This window comes from Lonchura striata, chromosome 1 (assembly GCF_046129695.1).
Source record: "Lonchura striata isolate bLonStr1 chromosome 1, bLonStr1.mat, whole genome shotgun sequence".
In the NCBI taxonomy this organism is placed as follows: domain Eukaryota; kingdom Metazoa; phylum Chordata; class Aves; order Passeriformes; family Estrildidae; genus Lonchura; species Lonchura striata.
Genome location: NC_134603.1, coordinates 114,794,954 through 114,806,035, shown reverse-complemented (window position 1 = coordinate 114,806,035; position 11,082 = coordinate 114,794,954). Strand labels below are relative to the sequence as shown.

Below are 11,082 nucleotides of genomic sequence, written 5' to 3'. Positions count from 1 at the left end.
GGAAGGGAAGGGAAGGGAAGGGAAGGGAAGGGAAGGGAAGGGAAGGGAAGGGAAGGGAAGGGAAGGGAAGGGAAGGGAAGGGAAGGGGGAGAAAGAATACCTGTGTTGATCTCACCCTTGAGAGTTCTTTTCCATCCTATGTATAAATTCTCCAGCAAACAGATAGATGCTGAATTAATTCTTTGCCTTGATTTCGTTTATTTTACTGTGCTAGATAAAAATTGAGCTCATAGTAACATACTTCCTGGGGCAGACAGAATCCAACAAGGGAGCCAGGTTTATTACCTGGCCTTGCTCTTCCAATTCACTTCTCTGGTACCTAGGGCTGCTGTCAAGGAGGGCAAAGTTCTAGTTGCACTAGTGGAAAAATTCACTGAGACCGAACATTCCCACTTGAAAACAATGCCACACAATGATTGGTAGTTGGCATTGCCTTCTGGCTATGCCAGCTACCTGGCTGGAACAGGGTCATCCTGAAAAGCAGGACAAACAGTTTCCATTCTCTGTCACAGTCTGGCCCTCAGAGGAAAAGATAAAGAGAGCATTGCTCTCACTGAGAAGAAAGATCTGAAGCTTTTCAGGCAGGAGCCAGATAGTCCAGACTCCTCTGCAAGTGGGAGAAAGGTGGAATGATGACCACTTTCCCAGGTAGTGGGCAGTGGGGTTCATGGAGTAGAGGAATCATTGTAAGTCATCCCCACTCAGATTTGGAACTATAATGGTTGTGCATGCATACAAAAACAAATTGCTGAAAATGAAAGCAATTGTTTTGAAGGAAGTCTGCGGTGGAAAGCAAAGATTTCTTAGCATTAGGCTTGATGTTGCCCATTGCTTTGCAGGAAGGACATGGCTCTCAAGCTGCAGTCCTGGGAGGAGGTATAATGCCTCCTTATTTCATATCTGTGTGTCATTAAATGAAGGTGACGAAAGTTAGGCTATGCTACACTGGGGCAAAGCTCACATCTTACAAAAAGCAGATACGTTAGAGAGCAAGAGGCTGGACTGTTCAACCATCAAGTGAAGCAGGGATCTTCTATCATCTTCTATGTCCAGACCTCTCACTTTTCCTTTGGAGGTGTTACACATAGAACTGATTCCTTTCCTGTAAAACCACTTCCTAAAAAATAGGATATGCACTGCCAAAACCTTATGTGAATGAAAGACATCATATCTCATTAGAGGTGCAGAGGGGATCCAGGAAGTGAGGATGACCTGTGGCATAAGCAGTCTTAAAGCAAAGGAAAAAAAAATCCCTCCCTGAGTAGTAATGTCAATAAACTCTCAGGATTACAGCGAGGTGACCTGGAAGAGATGGCTGAAGAGAGGATCTTCAAAGGACTGCCCATCTTGGTGAATTTCAAGTGTCAGTTTAAACTTCAGCATCCGAGCTAACCAGTGATATACTAGGCATCCCAAAATATATTCTAGCTACAAGCTACCAGATATTTTTCAGAGAGTTACAGATGGATACTTGGGAGCCACAACACACACTTTAAAAAAATGGAAAGCAAATATTCTGCTAACCACAAGCAGGCAGAAAGAACTGTTAAAAATCCTGTCCCCAAAGAGTTCATGACTAAAGGAAAGAAGCTTTTTGAAAAGATAGACAGAGCATGTGAAAGTCAAGGTGAACCACCTCTTTACTTGTTATCACCAGCCTGAAGAGTTAAACACTCTTTTATTTTGTTACAAACACTTGTTACATGTAGAAAAAAAAAGGAAACTACTCCTCTGTGAAGACTTTGTTTTGTTATTTTATTAAAGATCAAATTCTTTTTCATGTTACCATTTGCTGGTGTTAGTTTTGTTTCTCAAACAGAAGCAGGGAAGCCCTGTGGTACTGAAACCCAGTTGATACTAGGTACTTTTAGCAGTAACATGTAGATGGTATTTTATTCAATTTACAAAATCAGGTGCTTAAGGCTTTGCAAAAGCACATCTGCAGCATTAATGCATCCCCTCGTGACAATGAGCTGGAATCAGTCTTTATACATGCATAGTTTACAGAAAGAGGCAGAAAAAAATAGATGGGGCATATTAATCAAAAACAAAAAACAGAATTGATCAATTATACCTCATGATATACAAAAAGGAAGGTAAGACCAGATGTATCAAGCCAAGTCAAGGACCAAAATTTATGTAGTCACAGTTTCGTGAACACACAGACATTGAATATTTTCAGTCATGTCTCTTACCAACAGTAATTCTCATGGAAGCAGGACATAGCCTTCTGTTCAAGGAACTCCTGCCAGGAAGGATGGGAAGATGAAAGAAGTTGTGGTGATACGAGGCCCTCTTTATGCAGAACAGCAGGTGTGAGAGGGGAGGTCAAAGCACACAGGGCTGGGAAAGCCAGAGGCAAGAGCATCATCAAATATGGGAGTTATTCTCAATGAACAGGGATGCCAGGCACTGAAGTTGGAGGATTTGTAATGACAAGACATGGCTAGCAGGTCTCATAAACATCCTGTGTAGAAGAAGAGTGATTAAATGGATCACATTTCCCCTGCAGCTAGAGCCCTCTCATGCCCTGCCACAGTGGCAAAAGCCAGAATTCCTCCTGCCACTTCCAAAAATGCCTCTGGGTGGGACGTTGCTCAGTGCAGAAGGGAACTGGTCTCTTGCAACCTGTGTAATGTTTCTCATGGATTCTGGGTCCATGCTCTCCTACTTTCTGCTGGACAGATCTTCACCTCAGCAGTTAAATATGTGACAGTGCTGTCACCTTAAACAGGCAGACTACATAACACCACAGAGAGCAGAGCACCATCAATTCAGTTGTTGAGTGACACAAGGTACTAAGAGTGATGAATCTTTCCTACACGGACAAGAAATGATTGATTTGAATAATCCTCTGAGAATATTCACACGACACTCAAACAGTCACTGTCATGATTACCAATGTCTCTCTTCCTCACAGCAAGTCTATAATTGGCAGGAGTGTCTTAGATAATTTATACAGCAACAAGATTTTCACACTTTCCCAGTTTTGGATAGTTGCTAATATTTCATGAGACAGTCATTTTGTCATACAAGGGAGATTTTGGCACATATGTTGATGTTGACTGCCATTGAATTTCTCCATTTTCCCGTTCTTTTTATTCATTGTCACTAGTATGCACCTATTCCTTTTTTGCTTTGTGGAGATTTACATGTAGTTGATTTTAGATTAGTGCTTTTTCTATATTTAACAGAAACATCTACTTCAAGTAGATGAATGGATTTCCTGCTATAAGGAAAACTTCCTTATTGCGTAACAGTTTGCCTGTACTATGTTTTTAAATAAGTGAATGGCTAAATAAATCATGTGTTTGCTTATCTAACTATTCTGCATTCCAAACAAGGCAGACGACTCCAAAAACCAATCTGTTAACAGTCCTGGAGGAGCTAGGAAAAAGCTATTCTCTCCATTGCTTTGCTGTCATGCTAGTGTGGACTGCCACGAGCTGCTCACTTTCTGTGCTCAGTGGGATTCCACTGCTAGCAGCAGAAGCAGGGCTTGGTGCCCTGCTTGTGGGGCTGGGAAGTCTTCTTGTTCTCTTAGCATCACCATGAAACTAGTGGATTGTTTTAACTGTCATCCTTAGAAGACTTTTTTTGGTCTGTCTTTGTATAGAATAGTCATGTTTGCTCCCCTGTATAACAGCACATGTGCTCATTTCACCTCATTTTACCTGCAACAAGATAAGCAAAAGGAGTGAAACACTGGGATCAGCTGCGCTTTCAAAACACCCAGTGTCCTCACTGCCTCATAGGCACGAGTCATTTCAGTGGCAGCATTGCTCAGCAGCAGATTTATTTCTTTTTTTACTCCTGCATGTGTTCGACATCAGTGTGTGAAAAATTGCTATTAGAGGGCATATACTGATCATGATACAGCTATTACTGGCTGCCAGGTACTGCAGAGATTGGGGTCACTGCTTGCTTTTTCCCAAAGTGAGACAGTTTAATGAAATCTTGCTCTTTGGAGGCAAGAAAGCATTTATCCCCTCCAAACAAATTCATAGTCCTGAGATGAAATTACGTGAATATGTATAATTTCTTTAGTGAGTTACATGAATTTGTAAGAGAGGTTTGAGGCATACAGCACTTTCAAAGTCCCTCGTTCAGCTCTCTCTGCTGCCCGCGTTTAGCATATGCTGAGCGGATGTGCAGAGAGTTCCATGGTGCCTTCAGTCCCAAATGGCTTCACTGATGTTTTTAGCTGAAACAGTTTTCCTTGACAGGATGATTAGGCAGCAGCACATTCCACGGATGTTGCTTATTACCTCTTACAAGACTGCAATCACTGGTGCTCATCCAGTTTTACTCACTGGCTGGTTGGCCCAAGGCTCTGCTGAGCTGTGATTATACCACAGGCAGACTGCTACATCCCTTGGGATTGTGTGTCCCACTACCCCTATCAAATGCATTTCACAAAGCTGGCATTTAAAAAGATCTGAGTGGCTAAATCCCAGCAAGATCCCAGTAGATCCTTCTCTCCGTCCTGCTGAGGAAAGGATAAGAGCACAAGTGCCCACAATTTGTGCATCACACAGAAGTAGTGAAAAGCAAAGGAGAGCAGAGGCATTAGGCAAATGGCCAAAAAAGCTGTGGCAGCCTCACACAGAAACACACACAAAGAAGCCAGTGGATCTAGTTGACTTCAGCTGAACAAGGCTTGGAGTGCTGCAGTCCCACGTGTTGATGTTCATGAGCAGGCACATCAGTGACTGTGCTGGGTGGAGTCAGCTTCCAGGACCCAACCCTCTGGTATTTTCTCATTCAAAGAGGCTGTACATACAGAGAGAGCTGTAGCACAGGTATAGAAGGTGGTGTGTGGAGAGGATGCATGGAAATATCCCAGTGTTTGCTAACGTTGGAGATACAGCTCTGTCTATTGAACTGTAAAGGGTAACTTAGTTGTTCTAGATCCCAGTTGTCAGCCCATCCTCTGCCTGTGTCTGTAAAAGTGGATTTCTTCCCTGAATGAAATGATTTGGGCAATGTAATTGTGTGACACTACATTGGAAGCTCAAGTTCAAGCCAGGCAGTGTTTTCTTATAGATCCCATGTTGTATCTGCCAGCCTTGTGCAGATGTCTTGACCACCCTAAACTGTCAAAACGGCACCGGGCACCTGTGCCTGACCACCTGAAGGGGCTGTCTCTGCCATTAGCATGTTCACACTGCTTCCAGTAGGTCTCCCCTGGAAAGCCTTGCATTAAGGAAAACGCATCCCTGACCCATACAGATGATGTGCTTAAACAGATGTGTGTGTAAGAACTACAAAGTTCTTACTCCAGGAATAACGAATGAACTATTTTGAATGAAAAGTTTATCCGATTATGGTCTTTTTCCATTGCAGGTTATTCTGAAGCAGACATGACAATAAATTACCACAACCCTATGAATATTTCATAGAAACACATTTCAGCTTATGGGTGTTCTTTTTTTCTTGAACGATTATGTCTGTGTCTTTAGCCATTCATCGTCTGTGATACGTGACTGGCCACTGGATTCAAATTACTGTAGTGTCTGCTTTTGACTGGTTCATTAAATATTTCATAACAAGGAGGAAAAGTAGCACTGCCGATGACATTTACGTGACTATGCAAGCAGGTATCTGTGAAATCAGGATTTCTACTCACAAACACTTTGGGAAGATTAATAGATATCTCTAAACATTGTTGAAATAGTTACTTTTTATTCCAGTCAAAATTCCAGTGAAATAATTAGAATTATGATGATAATAATTATTTGGTTCTGTTGCTCTAGTTAAAGGGATGTGGGTCCAGCATTCTGAAGTCTATCCAAGACTGGACTATAACTCAGAAACTTAATGAGATGCAGAGTAGCTGGTATCTCTTGCAATGGAGTTCATTAGTGTAATAGTTTTTGAGCAAACTGAAAAACAAATCACCGAAGCCTGACATTTGCCTTGTCAGTCTGTGGGAGCTCAACACTAGAATTCACAGAGACTTTAATGAAATTAAATTTTAAGTAGCAACAAGCATTCCTGAAACCCCTCAATTCTTGTGTGTATCTCTTGTAACACAAGTTAATTCTTCAGATTATTAGCTACAAAACCTGTAAGGCAGAAAAAATAGGCTGGAGGAAGGAGCACTAAGCTTTTAGATTTGATTTCCCCCAAACGTTTATCAGCTTTTCAGAAGCAAACTTTTCAATATTAAATTCCTGCGTGTATGTTTGGGAGTCCTGTCACTCTGGGAGCATTTAGCTATGCATACAAACACCAGCTAATGTGAAAGATGCTACCAAACCTCTTATCTGTCCTTCCCGTTGAGTGAGAGCTCTGTACGGGTTTGGAAATGGGAAGCTTCAATGAGAAACAAAAGTGTCAGTGAAGTGAATAACAAAAGCCCTATTGACTTTGGGAGAGGCTGGAAGCAGAGGTGCTATGACACACACGTATCCACCTGCTCAGGTGAGCCAAGCTCTTGCTGTAGGCTCAGCATGCTCTCGGTGTTTTTTTTCAAGCTGTAATGGTCTCTGGGTTGCTCTGCTGAAGCCTGACCAGAGCAAACACCACCATGTGAATGTGACCTGCCACCACTGTCACAATTTCCCTGGTGGGAAGGAGCCTTCCTCCACTATGGATGCAGGTGCCTGTGATCTGTCAGGTTTTCCTGGTGGATTTGGAGCTGTGTACTCATTGTAAGGATGGCTGTCCTCTGCTTTTAGCACCTCTTTCTGAGTGGAAGAGGGCAAGGAATGTGGGCAGCAAGAAGCCTGTCGGGCAGGGGGAGCAGAGGGTGAGAAAGCGACCCAGAGTGACAGGGGTAGGACAGTGTGGGGAGGTGATGGGAGGTACAGCATAAGAAAAGGCTCAGGGGAGACTGCATTGCGCTCTACAACCACCTGAAGGGAGGTTGCAGTGAGGTGGGAGCAGGTCTCTTCTGACATGCCTAGCATGAGAGGACTAAAGGAAATGGCCTTAAGCTGGGACCAGGAAAAGTCATATAAGCTATTAGAGACAAATTTTTCAGTTAAGGTGGTCAGGCATTGGAACAGGTTGCCCAGGGGTGTGTTGAAGTCACCATCTCTGGAGGAGTTCAAGAGACACTTGGATCTGGTGCTGGGTAAAGTGTTTAGGGGTTACAGCGGTAGTGCTGGGTGGACACTTGAACTGAATGATCTGGAAGGTCTCTCCTAGCCTTGATGATTCGATGATTCTGCGGAGGCTGAAGGAGATCTGAGAGAAAGACGAGGAGCTGAAGGTGGGCAATGCAGACGGCTGGGAACAGCACAGCGCTCTAGGAAACCGCTCGGCCGAGGAGGCAAGGGCTGGGCGGGCTGGTAAGAGAGCCGGGAGGGGAACCCGGCGGGCTGCGGTGGGAGCAGGATCGGGAGCTGGCACGGGGTGCAGACTGTGCGCGGAACAGCCCCGGGCAGGGCCGGGGGCAGCTGTGCGCTGGGCCAGGAGCGGGCCCAGGCTGCGCGCTGAGCGCCCAAGCAACACACAGCCCTGAGGGCGCCGCGAACTGCAGCCTCCACAATGCCCTTGGCCCGCAGCGGGCATGCGCGGCCGCCGCCTGCCAGGCCCCGTTCCGCCCGGTTCCCGCCCGGTTCCCGCCCGCCGCCGGGCGGGGACACACGCGGCGAGCGAGGCGGCGGCGGGGCCGGGCCGGGCCGAGGGGCGGTCGCTGCCGCGGGCGGCAGGTGAGGCGGCGCGGGGCAGGGGCCGGCCCGGGCACCCCAGGGGCGGTTCGTGGGGGTGGCGGTCGCTGTTGTCCCGAAGGGAGAGCGGTGATGAGGGAGCGGGGCCACGACCCTCGTGGTCGGCGGCGACCCCTTGGCGGGGCACGGACGAGGCAGGAGCCCGCCCGGAGCGGGGCTGGCGCCGCGGCCGCGCACAGCTCTGCGCGGCCGGCAGCGGGAGCGCTCCGGCCCCGCCGCCGCGGGGAGGCTGAGCGGTGCCGGCAGCTGCTCGCTTCCGACTCTCATAACCTCCCCAGAGGTCAAAGGCGCTGCAGGTTTGACGCCTGCTGGGGCAGGTAAAGATGTAATTATGTTCTCCTGACAGTTTTCCTTGATGGCTGAGTGCCTTGGGACAACAACCCCCCCTAGCCCCCCGACACCTGTCTTCCGCTTTGAAAGCTTAGCAATGAATTTGCGAGTTTGGCCCCAGTGGATACGGATGCCGGGTTTATCACATCCTGCACCTTCTTAATTATTGCGTGCTGACTAAGCATGGTGGAAAAGTTTCTCTTGCCTGTGTCAGCTCTGGATGCATTGCACACACATGTTCCGAGGGTGGGCTCACCAATGTCTGCTGGGTCCCCTTGCTTCCTTACAGCCCCCCTCAATTAACCCAGCGTTCAAATGGGCTATGAAGGTAAAGGCTTCATGTTTAGAAAAATAAATAAATTGGAGAGGCACAGTCTCCTCTGGTGATGAGAGTAAGGACTGTATCTGAACAACTGCTCGAGCCAAGGGAACGTATCAGCGTTTTCACACCAGTGCCATAGTTGGGGTAACTATTGACAAATGCTGACTTTTAAACGGTGACTGCTGACTGTGGTAATAAAACAGAAACGGCTCCTTTTAAGAGCAATCTCAAAATGCTTGAACTGATTGATTGGCTTGTTAGCTCAAGCCTTGACTTAGCTGGGAACCAAAAGAGCTCTTATTCTCTGCAAGGACGTTCTCCCTGAAACAAATCTGACTTATGCTAAACACATCAGCTGTAAGACAGGGTGTTTATTTTGCAATGTCATTTTCAAAAGCGTGGTAGATACCAAATGTGTGAACTAGATACAGGAAAGCTGCCTTGCAGTCTGCTTTTCTGCCAGAGTGCATTTTGAACGGTTTATGATTGCAAGGTGGCAGTTTTACTTGGAGTCTCACTTTTGTGTTTTAATTAGCTGTCATCAAAGCTGGAGTTCAGCTTCAAACACTTGTGAAGTGTGCCATGAACATGCACTCTAGATGCCTGGGAATGTTTTGGAACTAGTTACTTAGAGCCCACTCTCTATTAAGCAATGTGCAAAATGGATTGACTATATGGAAATCTCTTTCCAGCTAAATTTCCCATCTCCTGAGTTGCATCTCACTGTGAACTTACTGAGGCTTGCTTCAATCATCTGGAAATTGAATATTCTCATTCCCCTTTCTCTCACGCCCTTTCTCTTAAAAATTGTTGCTTTAAAGTGTTCCATAAGTGCTGTGGGTTTAAATGGTTCCCTATGACATTAAGCCACATTCAGTTGCTGCTCCCCAGAGTTTTTAATGTATCTGGCCTGTGCTCTAACATAGCAAGGTCTTTAGGAGGTGTTTTAAAACACAGAGACTTAGAGATCTTCCATGAGTAAAACTATGAAATGATCAGAGCCATAGATGACTTTTCTCAGCAGAAGAAACTGCTTTCTACTTAAAATTACTTTTCCAGTCAGGGTGTATATAGGCTATGAAGGAGTGGATTTTTCTAGGAAGTAGTGGGAGGCAGGAAGAATCATGAAAAAGAAGGTGGTGCAAAGGAGAGCATTAAACCACAGAACGAGAACCAGATCAGATATCCTTAGCTATGCAGATAAAATTTCTTCAAAAGGACAAAGTCTTCTCACACTGTGGGACAGTATTTTCCTATGCTGTGGTCCGGGGTGGTTGCAAAATTCAGTGTTGAAGTTTACACTGAGAGGTGGAGTAGATCTGTAGGTCCACAAAGTTCAGGAAGAGTGGGCTAGGAAGAGTCAGTGGAGTTTTGGGGAAGATGAGTGATGCTCCCCTGTTTTGCTGGCTGCCTTCCTGGGGAAGCCAGTGGCTGTCTCTAAGGGATGTTGTGCCATTGGCACAGAGCACTTACTGAGGGTTAGCATTTGTTGGTGATTCTGCTGTGCTGGATGAAGACATGACATGGAACCCTCTTCCTTCTCCTTTTAGGTCTTCCCCCACTTTCCTTCACCTTCTGTGGTAGAATGTGTTCCCTTCTCCATCAGCACACCGCCTGCTCCGGCACCACTTTGCCACCTTTCTCTCCCTGTCCTGGAAGCCAAGTGGTAGGTGTGAGGGGCTGGAAGAAAGCAGGCTTCTTTCTTTGCCTTCCAAGTATGCAGATTCTGCCTGGTGGCATGGGCAGGGGAGTGAGGGCCACTCACTCCTGGTCATGGCAGACAGCGCCGGGCTCTGCCTGCGTTTGGCACAAGCTGTGAGTGGGGCATTCAGCTCAGCATGGGGCAGGCTCAGCTGCGGGTGTTCAAAGCCAATTACTGGACGCAGCCTGTGCATGACAAGCTTCAGTTTCATTAGCTGCCTCCCAGGAGTATCGAGCTGTGCAGCTCACCTTTGCAGAGATCAGAGTCTCCTCTGTGATGTTATTAGGTGTTTTTAAAAATAGCTTCATCAATCCACTTTAAAAGAGCTGGTCTGCTCTGATAACAGTTCCTGCTGGTGCTTTTCCAGATAAGGAACTTGTCACTTTTCCTGCTGTCATACATGCAGCTTCTGCCCTATTTAGAATACACTATAAAAAAAAGACTAGAAAATAACCACCAGTCTTGAGTAAAGATTTATATGTTTAGTTTAGTAACAATTGAACACTCCTTATTTAACTGCTTTGGACAGTATTAGCTTATGAGGAAGTTAGGATCAAGCTAAATGCTGAGTTGAAAATAATAACTTCACATATCAGTGTCTTGAGGAAATCTTCATGATAATGTCTCTTATATAACAAAATGACAACAGGCCAAAGATATCTTTTTTTTTCTTTCTTTCTGTCCCAATTAGAAATTCATTAGCTTTAAAAAGAATCTGAAATACTATGTTGTTCATGTATGTGTATCATCTATACAATGGTGGGAAGGAGCCAGATGAAATAGTGTAAAAACCAATTTCAGTCTCTTTTGGGGGTCTGAAAAGAAGTTCCCAGCAGTATCATGAGGAAACTGCAATTGCAGGACATACCTAGTAATTCACTCTATAATGGTGTATGCAGAAGCAGTGTTCTAATTTACACATTTCTTTGATGTTTTGTGAGCAGATGGCATTTTTAAAAAGGTCTATTAATTCTGTGGGAATTTGATAAATCCTAATTGCTGGGGGCTCAGAAAAGAGTAGTAGTCAAAGTGAGGCTCCTGACTTCTCT

At 45.5% G+C, this 11,082-nt stretch overlaps 1 protein-coding gene across 4 annotated transcripts in view; it reads left to right on the top strand.

The window, feature by feature from the left end:
• Positions 1-7,583: 7,583 nt before the first annotated feature.
• Positions 7,584-11,082, top strand: part of POMGNT2 (protein O-linked mannose N-acetylglucosaminyltransferase 2 (beta 1,4-)) — a 31,198-nt gene continuing 27,699 nt past the window's right edge. For 2 of the 4 annotated variants that reach the window (XR_004147774.2, XM_021525889.2), the window contains exons 1-2: positions 7,584-7,661; positions 9,882-9,997. The gene's annotated coding sequence lies outside the window, so the exon portion shown is untranslated. The remainder of the gene's footprint in view (positions 7,662-9,881; positions 9,998-11,082) is intronic. The other 2 variants (XM_021525890.2, XM_031503889.2) reach the window with 2 other exon arrangements.